We start from the raw sequence: 18,446 nt of genomic DNA on the forward strand, positions 1-18,446 counted from the left end.
GCAGTGTATGTCTGAAGGGTGAAAGGAAAGCAGTAGTGTAATAAATGTGCTGATAAGCTGGGAACTCGGTAAACCACAAAAACAACCCATGATTGTATGGGAGATAACTTACTCTTTAACCTACATTCATGGGTGAGCAAAAAAGAGGTTTTTGTTAGGAGAAGATGGATGTTTGATGCAGTGTGCTTCCCTGGCTGCACAGAAGTAAGTCGCAGTGTGCTCAAGTGGTTTAAGGTTGATTATGGTGAGCAAGCTATGTTTTTTCTCTCCTTCCAGATCTCCAGATAACTTGAAATGTTTTCTAAATGCCTCCTCCACGCTGTCATTGTTGAACTTTGCATATCCATATCCAACAAGTTTCAGAGCCGTTTCTCCGCGTCGCTTCTGGTACCAAAGCATCACTCTGTAGTCAGATTTTTCATGTTTGCACAAAATCTCAACATTGGCATCAGCCTTTTTGATGACAGAAGGAGACTGATGGATCTGAACCCCGAGTGAAAAACCTACAAAAAACCCAACAACAACTTAGATTTACTTAAACATTGAAACGAAATAGAAACTTGCTGATCTAGAGGAAAATTGAAATTACCCATAAGATGACCTAAAATAAGTAAAATTATCATTTTAGTTCTCTATCCTGTGCAGCTGCGAGATAAATGTGATACTGATGAGGGTTGTCACTAGTATGTATGTAAGTTTAAAAAAAAAAAACATGAGGAAATGATGTATGTATCACATGACAGGGATCCCAGAGAGCAGCTGGATGGCTGAAGGTTGCTTAAAGACATAAAACCACAGTTGATAAAAGATACACGCATTTAGTTTTTGTGTAACTAACAGGAAATCTGCCTCAGTGTGCATACCGCGCTGCACAGTAATACACCGCGCTGTGCTCAGACTCTTTTAGACCCGCTATAAACAGAGACCCCTTCTTAGCTGTATTTCCACTTAAATCTCCAGTGATGTTGCAATACTTTTCAAATTCTCCTTCATATTTTATTGTGCTATAGTCCACATATCCAATTAGTTTCAGAGCTGCGTCTCCAGGTGACTGCTGGTACCACAGCATCACTCTGTAGTCAGTTTTTTCATGGGTGCAGATTAGTTCTACATCATCACCAGCATTTCTGATAGCAGCAGAGGGAGACTGATGGACCCGAACCCCCAGTGAAATACCTGCTGTAAGCAGAGGTTGACACATCAATGATATAAAACGTGAAAGCAAAGATTGTAAATCACATTTAAGTGTGAAGCAGTTACCTGTGAGGAAAAGGCCAAAAAGAAATCTGATCATTGTGTAGAGTTCTGACATGAGCTACTATAAAATGATGGCTGTATCGCAGCATTTAAACCAACAGAGTCTGTGCTGCAGGTGCTTTCTCGCAGAGCTGGGTGTCACTGCACGAAGAAACCAGTGTGATGTAGGCAGAGGAGGAGTGGCTTCATGTGATTTATCTATATAAGTTCTCCTTTTATTAGATTTCACAACAAATGATGCTTTTGGACAGATTTCCTTATAACAAACATAAAAAACAGTCACAAAATACGTTAGCCAATGGAAACATGATTACATCAAACCACAGTACAACCACAAAACAGGTGTATGTGATCAGTTTATTCCCTTTCTGTTTTTTAAACCACTGATGATTCCACATTGTGCAGTTTTTGTAAGGTTCAAAGAGCCTTTTTGTCATTGTGCTTCTCTCGCAACACAGTAGTAAACTGCATTTTGCTCTTGTCCCGCAAGTTTAATTATGAGAGAACTCTTCTTTGCTGTATTCCCCGTCAGGTCTCCAGAGATGGTGAAATTATTTTTATATGGCTCTTCCATTGTGACATCTTTGGAGTATAAATACCCAATGAGTTTCATAGCTGTGTCTCCAGGTGGCTGCTGGTACCAGAGCATCACCCAGTAGTCGGTTTTATTATGGGTGCAGAAAATATGAATTTTGTCACCAGGTTTGTCATTAGGTTGTGTGATAATATCAGAGGGAGTCTGATGAACTCGAAGACCCTCACAAACACCTGTAGGAAGAAAAAACCCAGAATATTATTATTTATGCTCTGATCAATCCTGAACAAAAAAAAGCTAAACTAAATGTACAGTATTAATCAAACATCAACAAATATAGTTGAAACAAGTTTTTACCTGCCAGACAAAAGAGGAGAAACATGATCATTTTGAGCAACTGCTCAAAAAGCGATTCAGACTACACATGGGCTTTGCATGAGATGAAAGTGACTTATAGTGGCTGATAGTGATGGTAACCGAAGTGATAAAGAAACCCAATCCCTCCCAGACAGAAAAAGGCTTCAGCAACTTGGGAGGGGCCAGGAGTTCAAGTGAATTTATGAGGTCTGAGAGAGCCTAAAAGAAAAACCCATTTAATCAAAGCTCCATTCAATATAAATGAGGGAAAAAGCTTCTGTAGCTTTTTAGAATCTACATTTTGTGACGTGATAGATGGAGAGAAATTTATCAACTCAGGGGCCATAGAAGTAATTATCTCTTACTCTCTTAGTAAAAGATTATCTTTGAACAAAATTCAAAGTTGACATTTAAAGTAGTTTTGTTTGCTGTGAACTCTTTGTTTGTGCCCTCTGAAATCCTACTTTATATTTCACATGCTGCATGTTAAGGTGAAGTATTTCTTGAGCCCTAGTGCCACCTGGTGACATGATATAAAATGCTTGTTTTTTTCCAATATACATCTAATTGATTAGCAAACAGTTTTTGCTCAGCTTCTCATTCTTCTCGCATCACTGTGTCTGCCGACGGCACAAAAATACACCCCGCTGTCATTAAACTGCAAGTGTTTCACTGTGAGGGTCCCAATGTCAAAGTTTTTTTGCTGGCTAAATATTTTGCTTCAGAGACGTCTCCATATTCAATCTTCCCCCCAAGAGGTTTGGAGAGGATGAAGGTCATGGTCTTTCCTGGTCGCTGAATGTACCAGTATGTCTGCATATAAGTAAAGTCTTTGTTATGGCTGCAGTTCATCTCTGCAGAACTGGACAAATAACTCCAGCTGATTTTAGGATATTGAGTAACATCCTGGCAGTGACCTGTGCAGAGAAAATGCAACATTCAAACAGAATTTGATATCTTCTTATATAAGTTGTAACAAAAAAGTGTATTTACTTATTTTTTTCTCATTTAAACATTTTCCATATTCATTGATGAACTATTAGACCAGTCCGTTTTAAAAATAAGCAGCAAATAACTCAGTTATTACTTAGCCATATTTTAAATAAATAGTTTAAATGTTCCAGGTATTGCTTGACAGAGAAAAAAAGAACCCTAAACTAAACTTGGTTGTTGCAGTGCACACCATAACTATAGCAGAAAATATTTGCATTTCAAATGTTAATTATTAATTACTACCTTGAAGCCAGAGGGGAAAAAGTACAAATCTAATGAAAAGCTGCATCATGATAGTGCTCCAGTTTGCTGACATGCTGCCACTGCAGATATACTGAATATCTGAGGGCATTTAAATACTGAGTTGCCTGACAGAGGGAAGCTTCCTTAAAAAAAAAAAAGGAGGGGAAAAAAAACCCTCTTGACAGGTGCTGGTGCAGCGCCGTGTGCTGAGGGGAGAACACATGGTGAGGTTTTTGTACTGAAGCGCAGTGCTTTCTAGCATTGTGTTGAGTGACAGCACAGAAGTACACTGCGCTGCTGTTTGGGCCCAGTTTTTCGATTGTTAGTGTGCAAGTCTTATTTTTATTTGCATCTCCTTTTAATTTCACATCAAGTCCTTTCTCAGGATTATCCATGGTCCCGTACACGTATCCCAAGAACTGCAGATGTCTGTTGTTCATTTGCCTATACCAGAGGATTCGATCATAGCCCTGAATACTGTGAGAACAGTTTATTTCGACTTCTTCTGTTTCCCTTGAAATGTACAGCTGGGCTGGAGTCTGGTAAATTTGGGAATTCAGAGAAGAACCTGTGGAAAAGACATAAAAAAAAAAAACTCTGACTACAAATGTGACAAATTTTCCACATGTCAGTTAGTGCATATATGATTGACTAGATTAAGATGAGTAAGTAACCTTTATAAAAACCAAGAAAAGCAACACTTTAACAACAATATATATTTGCAGCTCCTCCTTACTTGTAGAAACAAGTGTTGGAGAATAAAAAAATGACCGGTAATAAAGTGTTTAAGTTAATACAACCGATCTACGTCTTCTGACAACTAATCCTCGTTTTAGAGACCATAGGAACCTCATGGTTACAAGCAAATACCTCTTTAAAAACATTTTAAAGAAAAAATACAATACAATACTTCTTTTTACCTGAAACATGGAAAAAACCAACAAGAGAACAATACAAGAAAATGATCATCATTGTGTTCTCTGACTTCAGTTTAAGGGCAGTCTGGTTATAGGTTAGCCTGTCAGGAATACAAGAGACCAGATTTTCAAGGTGGGTGGTGTCTTACGGGTTCCTGCTCTTCTATATGTTATGTTAAATGCTGCTAACCATACACCGCTGCCTCAACAAAGATATGCTGCCATCTTGTGAAAGAAAGTAAAACAAACCTGCAAGAATATATTCAAAGTTAGTCAGAAAACAGTCCCTTTGTAAAATCATTAACTTATTATTCATTAGTAGTTATGAATGTGTTCATTCATATCTACTATCTTGCTTCACAAAACAAGTTACTTGTCACGTTCTTAATAATAAAATGTCTTAAAGGATCAATTGTCAATGGTTCAATTGTCCTAAATTGTCCAATTTGACTGGATCTTAAATGTTAGTGAGCAGTAAACAAGCTTTTTGTTCCTGCTACATATACAGACCATAGTTCCTCCATCATTAAGGTCATGCTTTATAATTTGACCAGTTCTTTCACGCTGCTTTATGCGTAAAAACTGCTAACTGATACTGTACATTAGGTAAATGAATGGTTACAGCTTATGTCAGAAAGGTAAAAAACAGATTTCCAAAAGCAAGGGAAGTGTTTCTGGGGAGACAAAAACCTGACGGACCAGTTGCAGTTGTTTTTTCCTTTTTTCTGTTTTTGTTTTTCCTATTTCCGTTTTCGTTTTTCCTGTTTCCATTTTCGTTTTTCCTGTTTCCCGTGTGTTTTGTGTGCTTTTGCAGCCTTTTTCGTATTGCTGATATTTTCTTAAGTTGCAGTCCGTTTGGCCTCTCAGGGCCACCGTAAAAATTCCTGTTCCGCAGGCATAACAGTTGGCTACTTCAGGGACCCGATTAAGACCAGCCTCCTTGTCAGTCACATAAATTGATCAGATGCAAGGTTAATGATAAATGAATATTGATTAATTTCTTTCTTTATTATTATTATTATTATATTATTATTTTTACCATGGTTAAAACCAGCAGTTTAATCTTTGAATTCAGTTGTTTTCAGTCCCATTGCCAAAGGTGTATACAGTCAAGCACATAGCCATACAGTCTGTCTTCGACAATGTTTGTGGAAAAATGGGTTGTTCTAAAGAGCTTCAAGCACGGTTCATTAATAGGATGGTACCAATGTAACGGTCAGTTAAGTGGTTATGTAAGTGTTATTGGTATTAAAGTGGTATTATTCCAAAGTCCATGCATCTGTGGCAAAAGGCACAATGCATCAAATTCACCAGTGCTCTGCTCACTCAATAACTGGGATGTATTTCAAAATAAAACATAGCACTGATAATTTAAAGTATTAGTCAGTTGTTTCTTATAAACACCACTGCACCAACGGACACGGCTAAGACTAACCTGTTTATTTGACAATAATATTTAAACTATGTTTGAATGTAAACAGTCTGACTGAAGGCTTGAGGTGTTTGTTTAGTATAACAGGATGTGGCAACTCTATTTCATTATTGCACAGAAGAACCTCATATTATAATATCTGATCTGGATGGGGAGCAAGACCAATGTTGGCTAGAAGTGTGATCCAGGTGCAGAAGACTGTGAGCTACAAAACTGAAATGAAAAAGAAAAAAAAAGTAGCTGACGGGAGGTTTTTGTATTGAGAAACAGTGGAATATAGCACCGTGTGGCTAGCAACACAGAAATACACTGCACTGCTATTTAGGTTGAGTCCTTTAATTGTTAATATGCAGGTCTCGCCTTTAGTTGAACGCCCAGTCATCGTCACATTTACTCCACTCTCTCGATAGTCTTTATCGACATTCATGTATCCCAGGAGCTGCAGCTCATTGTTCTTTGATTGCTTGTACCAAAAGATTCGGGTATAGTCCTGGATATAATGGACACAATTGATTTTGGCAGCTGTTTCTTCAGATGTGTAGAAAGATTCAGCAGGAGTCTGGTGGACTTTGTCAATGTGAGAAGACCCTGCTGAAACAAGTATGTCTGCATTAAGGAGACTAATGCAAAACAATTATGCAGTAATAAAATCTAATAATTATAGAATTAATAAGCAACTGAAATAAAAATAAAAGAAACAATAATATTTACCTGAAACCTGTACAAGTCTAAAGATTAAACACAAGAAGATGATCATGATGCAGTGTTTTCTGAGTCTCAGTCTATTTGATACTGAGTTTCTGCCTTATTGTAGGCTGGTATGGCGATTACTGTATTCCTACTTCAGAGGAAACCCTCCCACTGTGTAAGCATACAGAACCTTTAAAGGTGGGTTGTATCTCATCACTTCCTCTTTTAACATTAAAGCCAACTACTCGTGCACACCACTCTGGACCAAAATGTGTGAGAAGAAGCAAATAACCCATGCAAAGCAGTTTAAAAAAGCTTGCTTTTTACCCTAGGTAGTGTTGTAAGCTCTAGATGTAAAACCTTAAACATCTCACACGATGCCAGTATTTTCATACCTAAACAGTTTCCTTCTTTTCTCTGACACTACTAATTTGATAGTAATAATATACTGTTCAGCTTTTGTGTATTTGGATTATTAAACAACAGATAAGGCTCACTTAAAGTACAATAAACTTGAGGATTGGAGTCATCACTGTGCTCATCTTAAAATGCAGACATATTGAATATTGAGGATGCTTTTTATACCAGGATGTGGTAGCTTGAATGCTGCATTCCTGTTCATAATGAATCTTATATGTTAATATATGATCTGGGTTAGAGGATAAATGCGTGCTGGTTTGAAGTGTAATACAGATACATGGGGCTGTCAGCTGAAAACTGAATTTGTTAGTAAGGGGTAAACGAAATGCTGCAGATGTGTTTTTTTTTTTTCTATAACAGGACATGATAGCAACAAATGTTGCTTTGCTGCTCATGAGGAACCTTCTATTGTGATATCTGATCTTTGTAACACCAACATTGGTTATAATGGCTGATCCCAGGTGTGAGAGGCTGTGAGCTGTAATACAGATATTAAAAAATGTGTTTGATAGGTTTTTGTATGGAAGTCTAGCGATGTGCACTACTGTGGTAACTAGCAGCACAGAAGTACACTCCACTGCTGTTCAGTTTGGTTTCCTTAATCGTTAATGTGCAGTTCTTGCCTTGACTTGCACTCCCTTCCATCACCACATTCAGTCCAGCCTCTGCATTACTTCCTGTTAAAACCATGTATCCCAGCAATTCTAATTGTTTCTTTGACTGTTTGTACCAGAGGATTTGGTTATAGCTTGAAATATTATGCGAGCAGGAGATTTTAGCATCTTCTCCATTTGTGTAAATATTAGCTGGAGTCTGGTAGACTTTGTCGCTGAAAGAAGAACCTGTTGGACAGATATCAACCAAAAGTAAGACACAATGCATAAGAATTAGCTTAAAAATGATGTATTTAAAAATGCAATTTATATCCTGTTATATTTCTAATACTCTTTAATTCTGGCTTAAATATATTCAACACAATTATGCTGTTACCTGAAACTAGAATACAGTTTAAATGAAACCTCAGGAGCAGAATAATCACGATCATCATCTCGCTATGAAAGGTGTTCTATGGTTAAAGTAAGAGTAAATCTGCTTTAGAGCAAACAGTCATTCAGTGGGTGGAGCTTATTATTAGAACTGTCATGGTGTCAGCCTTGTTCAATTTACAAGTCTTTGCAATGATATACTGCAGCGCCATGACAGGAAATGTTACAGGTGCACAGGGCTGTGAACTCTGAGAAGAAGAGATGAAAACTGATGATTGGGAGGTTTATGTATTGGGGAGCAGTGCTACATAGCACTGTGTGACTAGCAGCACAGAAGTAAACTGCACTGCTGTTCACAATGAGTCCTTTAATTGTTAGAGTGCAGGTGCTGTCTTGAATTGCGCTCCCACTTATTTCCACATTGGCACCAGTCTCTGGATATCCATCATTTACATTCATGTATCCCAGGAACTGCATCTGATCGTCCCTTGATTGCTTGTACCAGAGGATTTTATCATAGTGCTGAATGCTGTGAGAGCAGCTGATTTTAGCTGTTTCTTCAGCTCTGTAGTATATTTCAGCAGGATCCTGCTGGACTTGGTTATGGAGAGAAGAACCTGTAAGATGATTTATGCAAAAATATTTTCAGGACAGGAGTTTAAGACAAGAACAACTAATTTTTCATTACATGAAATACAGTTCTTGAATCACTGGTGCTCATAAACACATTATTCATTTCTGTAAGAAATCAAACAGTATGACAGTATGGTACATTAGCTACAACAAGCTGAAATACAAGGAACAATTAAGACTTTATTACCTGAAACCAGAATAATGTCAAAGCTTAGAAAGAAAAAAAATATCATGATGCTGCGTTTTCTGACTAGACTAAACATCAGTCTGTATAATGTTTCTGTAACAGTGTGTACTGATTCCATCTCCTTGTAGCCCCTCCCATCAGGGAAGTAGCACAACCTTTAAGATGGGCTGTATGGCTTAGTACTTCCTCCACTTCTTGACACTGACCAATCAACTACCACTGCACACCACATTTAGAATTGTGCATAATAACTGTTGCGGGTAAAAATGACTGTTTAAGCTCCAAAGTAATCATATTTCTCGGGAGCAGAGCAACTCACAAACATGCATATGACTGCAGCCAGTTTAGACTGCTGGGTTGAAAGTGATACACAAATGTTACTAGTACCATGTTGATATGATTGCCATCAGACTTTTATTGACTCCTGTCCCATTATAAAGGTCTACCTATAGATATCTGGTCACTATGTCAAAGATAGTCATGCAGATGTAAGAAGCTTTGAACTGTCTGGTATGACTAGTAACTCTCCAACTCTGTGCTAAAGACCAACACAAAAATACACTGCACTTATTTGCATTTCCATTCATCTTGACATCAACTTCACCCTCTGGAATTCACGACTTCCTAATATATATTAAAGAAACTCAATCTGACTGAAATTTGTTTACTTGGACATGAACCTGTGAGAAATGACAAAAAAACCCCTTTTTTTAAAGATCACAATAATAATGGAAACATGACTCACTGCAAGGCGGGGATGTTAAGAGGAGTGTGAGTTCATTATCATTGTTTTAAGACATGTATCTTATAAACTCTTATAAAGCTCTTTCTTTGCATGAAAGAGAACATTTGGTTATAAGATCTGAAGGCTACATGAGCAGTAGATTTTTGAGCAGTACAAGCAGCCTCGTTTGTGTCAACAAAACAAAAACAGTGAAACAATAACAAAATGTTCATCTGAACCCCAAAGATGAGAGCTTATTCAACTGAGAATCAGTCAAGATTATTGTTTACATCTTTTTAGGTGCTGATTATATCGGCCTCTGAAAAAAAATTAAAAATTACTTCATTTAAAGGTCATCAGTCACAAATTCATCAAATTCAATTCAACAAGTTGATAATGACGTGTGAGAATTTGTAACATCTTAGTGTTCTTGGTGGAATCAGACAGTGCACATATTTTGAATTGGAGGATGTGGTGGTTCAAATAGTGCCTTGCTCCTCATGAGGAACGTTCCGTTGTGATATCTGATCTTTGTGAGACCAAGATTGGTTATAATTGTTGATTCCAGGTGTGAGGAGCTGTACAAAACTGGTGTTGTTAGGTTTTTGTATAGAGGTGGAGTGATTTGCAGCACTGTGGAAACTAGCTGCACAGAAATACACTCCACTGCTGCTCGGTTTGATATCCTTAATCGTTAATGTGCACTTCTCGCCAGTTCTTGCACTTCCATTTATCATCACATTCACTCCAGGCTCTGGGTTGTCGTCGTTTAAATACATGTATCCCAGAAATTGTAGCTGTGTCTCTAACTGTTTGTACCAGAGGATTCGATTATAGTTTGGAATACTTTGTGAGCAGTAGATTTTAGCATCTTCTCCTCTTGTGTAAATGTTAGCCGGATCCTGGTTGACTTGGTCACTTAAAGAGGAACCTGCTGAAGAGACATCAATCAAAAGTAAGCCACAACATGTAAGAATACGCTTTAAAATTATGCTACTTAAAAAATACAAATATACCAACATTATAATAATAGTGTAGTTTCTTATTAAAATGCAGTTATTGTATTCACTGTATTACCTGAAACTAAAATACAGTTAAAATAAATGTTTAGAAGTAGAATAATCATGATGCTGTGAAAGATGTTCTCAGTTGTGATGAGAAAACAAACTCAAGTAAACCATCGTTCAACAGGTGGAGTCTTATTATGTCCTCAGCTTATATCATAGCTCTGACAGCCATGACTACACAGCCTACCGGTTCAGTATAAAAGTCAGAGATAGACTGCCACCTTATGACAGGAAGTGTTACAGGTTCAAAGAGGCTGTGAGCTGTGAGAAGAGCTGAAGTTGGTTATTTGGGAGATTTAAGTGAAATGGAACAATCTTGTTGTTTGTATAAGTGACAGTAAAAACAATTTATAGCTGGAATCAATATAACTTTACAGGTTAAATAGGAAGATGATGACATTGATGACAAATCTTATCTCTTTATAATTTGTAGATGTTACACTTGTGAACAAAATGTGCATTTGTTTTAGATTTCTTTCAACAAAGTGTTGTTGCTTGTAGTTTAATGACTTCATTAAACTACAATGAAGTTGCTTTTCAATTGTTTTTTTTTCTTGTTTAGTGACAGAAATGTAGTTTATTTTAGTACTGAACAAGTGCATTAAAGTCAAGTTCAGTGTCTTAAGTGAAAATTCAGAGGACAGCTGGATGGTGATTATCACTGAGAGAAGATCAGTGCATTTATGTATCTGCAATTAATCAACGTCTTCTGAGCATGTCTTCTTTTTTTGCAGAGTTCTCTTCTCTTTAAGAGCAGAGTAAAAATCTACAATAAAATAGTGCTCATGTTGAAATCCTACATGGGAGATATTTTTATTATTGGAGGTCGATTTTTTTTTTTTTTTTTTTTTTTTTTTTTTTTTTTTTTTTTTTTAGAGATGTGGCTTCTTAAATGTATAACTGTGTTTATTAGGTTTTTGCATTGAGGTGTAGTGATCTGCAGCACTGTGGTAACTAGCAGCACAGAAGTACACTCCACTGCTGCTCAGTTTGAGATCTTTAATCGTTAATGTGCAGTTCTTGCCTTTATTTGCATTCCCTTCCATCGTCACATTCACTCCAGTTTCTGGATAACCTTTGTCAATATTCATGTAACCCAGATATTGTAGCTGTTTCTCTGACTGCTTGTACCAGAGGATTTTGTTATAGCTTTGAATGCTGTGTGAGCAGTAGACTTTAACATCCTCTCCTTTTGTGTAAATGTCAGCAGGAGTCTGGTCGACTTGGTCACTTGAAGTAGAACCTGTTAGACAGACATCAACCAAAGAAAAGACGCAAAATAGAAAAATAATAAAAATGTGTTATAAAATGCAGCTTAAATACAGTTATAATGGTAGCTGTGGATAATACTGTTCTAAAGTGTATTTAATACATTCAGGGCATTACCTGAAACTAGAATATTGTTAAAATAGATGCTTAGAAGTAGAATAATCATGACTCCTTGATGCTTTCAGTTCTGCAAAAACGTTCTTATGAACAAACCATTATTTAGCAGGTGGAGTCTCAGCATCCTTATCTTATTATCATAATCGTCATAGTTTTAGTCACTACCCCCAATTTACATTTGTGTTTCAGTGTAAACGTTTGAGTAAAGGTATACTGCCACCTAATGAGAGGAAATGTTACAGGTGCATTGGGCTGAAATGTTGTTATTGGGAACAGTTAACAGGAAGAAGATGATAAGAAGATGATCGTGATGTTGTGTTTTCTTGCTGAAGTAAATATCAATGTACTTGATATTGTCTTACGTCTTACTGTATGTTCTTATGCTCATTATTTCTCCCTCCCATTAAGTAAACAGACCCAACCTTTTAAGGTTGTTTGAGTTACACAGACTGGCCATCATCCTAAAGTTTTCCTTTTTACTTTGAAGGTTATTAATCTGTGTTTTGTACATTTTGTCCATAACAGTACCTCCTACTGTAGTTACTCACACTGTAACTGTAACTACTCCATCATTTTAATCTGTGTAATTAAAAGAATCTCAAAATTCTTAGTGATTGGTAAAAGAAAAAATGTATATCCAAATGTTTAAAGAACATTTTTCAGTATAGAAGCTACTTTAACTACGTTATTTACAGCCCACTAAAGAACAACTGAGGAACAACTCTAAATATATGTAAATATTTGAGTCTTCAGCGTGCTGAAATCAGATGCCGCCAATATTTTGAATATTAGAGGTACTTTTGATAAAAGGATGTGGCAGCTTACATGTTGTATTGCTGCTCATTGCTGCAACTTTCTATTATAATATCTGATTTTTGTGAGACCAACATTGGTTATAATGGTGGATACCAGGTGTAAGGAGCTGTGAGCTGTAATCCAGATATTAAAAAGCTGAGATAGGTTTTTGTATGGAGGTGCAGTGATGTGCACCACTGTGGTATCTAGCAGCACAGAAATACACACCACTGCTGTTTAGCTTGATTTCCTTAATTGTTAATGTGCAGTTTTTGCCTTGATCTGCATTCCCATCCATCTCCACATTCACTCCAGTCTCTGGATAACCTTTGTCAATATTCATGTATCCAAGATATTGTAGTTGTTTCTTTGACTGCTTGTACCAGAGGACTCGGTTATAGCTTGGAATACTGTGCCAGCAGTAGATTTTAGCATCTTCTCCTTTTGTATAAATGTTTGCTGGACTCTGGTGGACTTGATCACTTAAAGAGGAACCTGTTGAACAGACATCAAATAAAAATATGACACAACATCTTATGTAAAATATAAAATGCAGCAATACAGCTAAAATTGAAGCACTGTATAATACTGGATATATACTGAACATATTCATGGCATTACCTGAAACTGGAATAGAATTCAAATAGATGCTTAGGAGCAGAAAAATCATGATGCTTTGTGATGAACGATGTTCTCAGTTGTCTTGATCATTTCCAGTTTTCTGTCTGAGTAAACTTTAATAGGAGCAAACTATCATTCATTGGGTGGAGTCTCAGTAATCCTCAGGTTATTATTAGAATAATTCACATGAGTAAGTCTGACTAGCGATATACTGCCTCCTTCTGAGAGGAAGTGTCACAGGTGTGAGGGGCTGTGAAATGTGTACATAGGCATAAGCATGACCAAGACCAGCCTCATTTCCTATAAAATTGACAAGTAAAAGAAAAAAGCAAAAAAAAGTCCAAAAATCTAAATGTTTCAACTTTTCGTAACTTACAACAACAACAACAGAAGAACACACTGGATGGCATGCCTGCTGTTACAACTGGACATTGAGGCTACTCTTTACACAGGCTTATCAAAATTGGACAAAAGAAGATTGGAAAATGTTTTTAGTCTGATGAGTCTCAGATTCAGATGATAATCAGAAAGATGTGTAAACAACGTGAAAGTATGGATCCACCCCACTTCATATTAACAATTCAGGTGGATAATGGTGGTGTAATGGGTTGGTGGATATTTTCTTTCAACATTTGGCCGCTCAGTACCAACTGAGTATTGTTTAAATGCCCCATCCTACCTAAGTACTGTTGCTGCCATGTCCATGCCTTTATGACCACACTCTACCCATCTTTTGATGTCTGCTTCCAGCAGGATAACACAGCATGTGACAAAGCTCAAATCACCTTAAACTACCAATATGTTTGTCATATGATATGTTTGAGAATTTTTGTCATCATTTTATTACGTTAAAGTAAAATAGTGCAGATCGTTTGAATATTATAGGTTTCTTTTTAAAACAGGATGTGACACTTTTATTCATAGTCAAAAGCTAATAATAATAATCCCCTACAGATATATTTGCCATTGGAGATTGGCCTCTATTACAAGATGTGGCAGCTCAAATGTTGCATTGTTTTTTTTATAAGGAACCTTTTGTTATAATATCTGATCTTTGTGAGACCAACGTTGGTTATAATGTCTGATTCCAGGCGTAAGTGGCTGCAAGCTGCCATACAGAAATTTTTAAAATGTGTTTGGGAGGTTTTTGTATTGAGGTGCAGTGATGTGCAGCACTGTGGTATCTAGCAGCACAGAAGTACACTCCACTGCTGCTCACGTGGGGATCCTTAATCGTTAATGTGCAGTTCTTGTGTTGTCTTGCATCCCCATCCATTGTTATATTTACTCCAGGTTCTGGATAACTCTTATCATAATACATGTATCCAAGCAGTTGTAGCTGTTTCTCTGGCTTCTTGTACCAGAGGATTTAGTCATAGCTTGGATTACTGTGCCAGCAGTAGATTTTAACTTCTTCTCCTTCTGTATAAATGTTAGCTGGAGTCTGGGAGACTTGGTGACTTAAAGAGGAACCTGTTAAACAGACATCAAATAAAAATAAAACATAATATCTTATGTAAAACATAAAATGCCGCAATACAGCTTTAATTGTAGCACACTATAATACTGTGTACATACTGAACATGTTCATGACATTACCTGAAACTAGATTATAGTTCAAATAGATGCTTAGGAGCAGAATAATCATGATGTTTTGTGATGAACGATGTTCTCAGTTGTCTTAATCATTTCCAGTCTTCTGTGTGAGTAAATGTTTATAGGAGGAAAACATCATTCATTGGGTGGAGTCTCAGTACTCCTCAGGTTATTATTAGAATAATTCACATGAGTAAGTCTGACTAGTGATATACTGCCTCCTTCTGAGAGGAAGTGTTACAGGTGCGAGGGACTATGAAATGTATGCATAAGAAATTAAAACTGATGATTGATAAGTTTGAAAAGCATTACCGAGACCAGCCTCATTCCTTATAAAAATTAACAAGGAAAACAAAAAAAGATGTAAATAAATAAATGTTTCAATGTTTTCAACATCTGAAACCACAACAACTTTAAAAGCTATGTACAAGAAATTATCATGACGATTTACGTTTGTTTTTTGATGCTAGAAAACAGATGTAAATGAACACACAGCTTCAGGCTAATAGAACGTCAACAGTAATTGAAATAAGCTTGTCATAACCAAGGCACAATTCACAATATTTCATACCTTAAAGCTGATGACTACAGCAACAGAAGAACACACTGGATGGCATGCCTGCTGTTAAAACAGGAAATTGAGGCTACTATTGACACAGGCTTATCAAGATTGGAAAATGTTGACTAGTCTGACGAGTCAGATTCAGATGCTAGTCAGAAAGATGTATAAACAACATGTATATCCACCCTGTCTTGTATTAATAATTCAGATGGACAATGGTGGTGTAATACCAACTGAGTATTGTTTAAATGCCCCATCCTACCTAAGTATTGTTGCTGCCATGTCCATCCCTTTATGGTCACACTCAACCCATCTTTTGATGTCTGCTTCCAGCAGGATAACACAGCATGTGACAAAGCTCAAATCACCTTAAACTATTAATATGTGTGTCATATATGTGTGAGAATTTGTGTCATCATTTTACTATGTTCAAATGAGATACTGCAGATAGTTTTGTAGGTTTCTTTTTATAATGGGATGTGACACTTTAAAAGTTCTGTTATAATATCTGATCTTTGTGAGACCAATGTTGGTTATAATGTTTGATTCCAGGTGTAAGTGGCTGCAAGCTGCCATACAGAAACTTTTAAAAGGTGTTTGGGAGGTTTTTGTATGGAGGTGCAGTGATGTGCAGCACTGTGGTAACTAGCAGCACAGAAGTACACTCCACTGCTGCTCACGTGGGGATCCTTAATCGTTAATGTGCAGTTCTTGTGTTGTCTTGCATCCCCATCCATTGTTACATTTACTCCAGGTTCTAGATAACTCTTATCATAATTTGTGTATCCAAGCAGTTGTAGCTGTTTCTCTGACTGCTTGTACCAGAGGATTGTGTAAAAGTTTGGATTACTGTGTGAACAGTGGATTTTAACTTCTTCTCCTTGTGTGTAAATGTCTGCTGGAGTCTGGTCGACTTGATCACTTAAAGATGAACCTGCTGAACAGACATCAACCAAAAGGACCACACAACATATAAGAACAAGAATAAATAAAATATAAATAAGAATAAAACATGTAAATTATTAAATGCAACTATAAAGCTGAAGTTAACACACAAAAATATAATGAACATATTCATTGCTTTACCTGAAACCAGAACAGAATTCATCAAATGTATAGCTAGAAGTAGAATAATCATGATGGTTTTACTGTGAATGACGTTCCCAGTTGTGGAGATCTTTTCAAACATTCTTTCTGAGTACACTCACTATCAAGCAAGGCATCATTCAGCAGGTGGAGTCTTATTATATTCTAAACTTAGTTGTGTAATTGTCAGTGTGTTAGCCATGAACATCACACTACTGGTTCAGTGTAAGAGTCAAAGATATACTGCCACCTAATGACAGGAAATGTTACAGGTGCATGGGACAGTGATGAAGAGTGATATGAGTCACTGTGGTAACTTGGAGCACAGAAGTAAACTACACTGCTTTTCACAACGGGTCCTTCAGTTGATCACGTGCAAGTCAGTCCATTTGTTGCAGTCCCATGTATACAGGAACCATATTGGTTTGAAAACAATGAACTGCTGTAGTGTAGGTTGATAATGCTACAGTCATGTTCATGAGTTCTTAGACAGTGGCACAATTTTTGCAGTTTTGTCTCTGTATACCAGCAAAGTGGATTTTAAATACGCAACATGCAAACTTTGAAAGGTTTAACAAAAGAAATGTCCAGAGTGTCCAAATCAATGATCTGTTTCATGTTTAGAAAGAAGAGAAGGATTGGCCTGCTCCACAACACAGAAGGGCCGAAAGACCACAGAAAAGGGGATAATCTGAAAGGCCAGACTTTTCCAGAAAATAGAGACTTTACAGTTCAGAAAAAGCGTTGTTTGGACATTTGAAACTAAGATGAATTTTTACCAGAATGATAGAAAGAGCGAAGAGAAGGAGAGAGCAATGAAGGAGACAACTCTTGATCTGAAGCATATCATGATCTATTAAACATGGCGGAGTTACCATTGGCATTAATGACTGCCACTGGCGCACTGCAGTGGAAGTGAGGCATTACTCATAGAGGAGCAGGATAAACTGTGATGTGTACTGAGCTTTTCTCTTGGCTGAAAAAGCAAATGAATAATGACCCACAGCATACTGCAAAAGCAACACAAGAATTTCCCAAGGCAAAGAGAGGGGATATTCTTCAATGGCCGAGTCATGAAAAAGGCCATCACAGTGATCATTTTGAAATTAAACACTACAGATATTTTCAATATATATATCTATAGATATTTATAGATATATAGAAGCTGCTTTTTAAAAACGATGTGGCAGTCCAAATGTAGCATTTCTGCTTATAGCGAACCTTCTATATTTGATCTTTGTGAGACCACATTCATGATAATGGCTGATTCCAGGTGTAAGATGCTGCGAACTGCAATAAAGAAGGTTTTTTTGGGGGGGGGGGTGGTTTGAAGAAAAACCCAAAAAACTTGGTTTTTGTATTGAGGTGCAGTGATGTGCAGCACTGTGGTTACTAGCTGCACAGAAATACACTCCACTGCTGCTCGGTTTGATATCCTTAATCGTTAATGTGCACTTCTCGCCAGTTCTTGCACTTCCATTTATCATCACATTCACTCCAGGCTCTGGGTTGTCGTCGTTTAAATACATGTATCCCAGAAATTGTAGCTGTGTCTCTAACTGTTTGTACCAGAGGATTTGGTTATAGCTTGGAATACTGTGTGAGCAGTAGATTTTAGCATCTTCTCCTCTTGTGTAAATGTTAGCCGGATCCTGGTCGACTTGGTCACTTAAAGAGGAACCTGCTGAAGAGACATCAATCAAAAGTAAGCCACAACATGTAAGAATACGCTTTAAAATTATGCTACTTAAAAAATACAAATATACCAACATTATAATAATAGTGTAGTTTCTTATTAAAATGCAGTTATTGTATTCACTGTATTACCTGAAACTAAAATACAGTTAAAATAAATGTTTAGAAGTAGAATAATCATGATGCTGTGAAAGATGTTCTCAGTTGTGATGAGAAAACAAACTCAAGTAAACCATCGTTCAACAGGTGGAGTCTTATTATGTC

The 18,446-nt window shown here is 37.0% G+C and overlaps 1 protein-coding gene and 1 long non-coding RNA gene across 2 annotated transcripts in view; both read right to left on the minus strand.

Moving 5' to 3' along the window:
* Nucleotides 1-18,446, minus strand: part of LOC100696704 (immunoglobulin lambda-1 light chain) — a 131,616-nt gene that overhangs the window by 55,971 nt on the left and 57,199 nt on the right. The window lies entirely within an intron of this gene.
* Nucleotides 1,041-3,519, minus strand: LOC100701339 (uncharacterized). The gene is made up of 4 exons (XR_002057367.2): nucleotides 3,386-3,519; nucleotides 2,150-3,066; nucleotides 1,261-2,025; nucleotides 1,041-1,179 (listed from the first exon to the last, which is right to left on the minus strand). It is a non-coding gene; the product is annotated as an uncharacterized LOC100701339 (long non-coding RNA).

This window comes from Oreochromis niloticus, linkage group LG19 (genome assembly GCF_001858045.2).
Source record: "Oreochromis niloticus isolate F11D_XX linkage group LG19, O_niloticus_UMD_NMBU, whole genome shotgun sequence".
Classification (NCBI taxonomy): Eukaryota; Metazoa; Chordata; class Actinopteri; order Cichliformes; family Cichlidae; genus Oreochromis; species Oreochromis niloticus.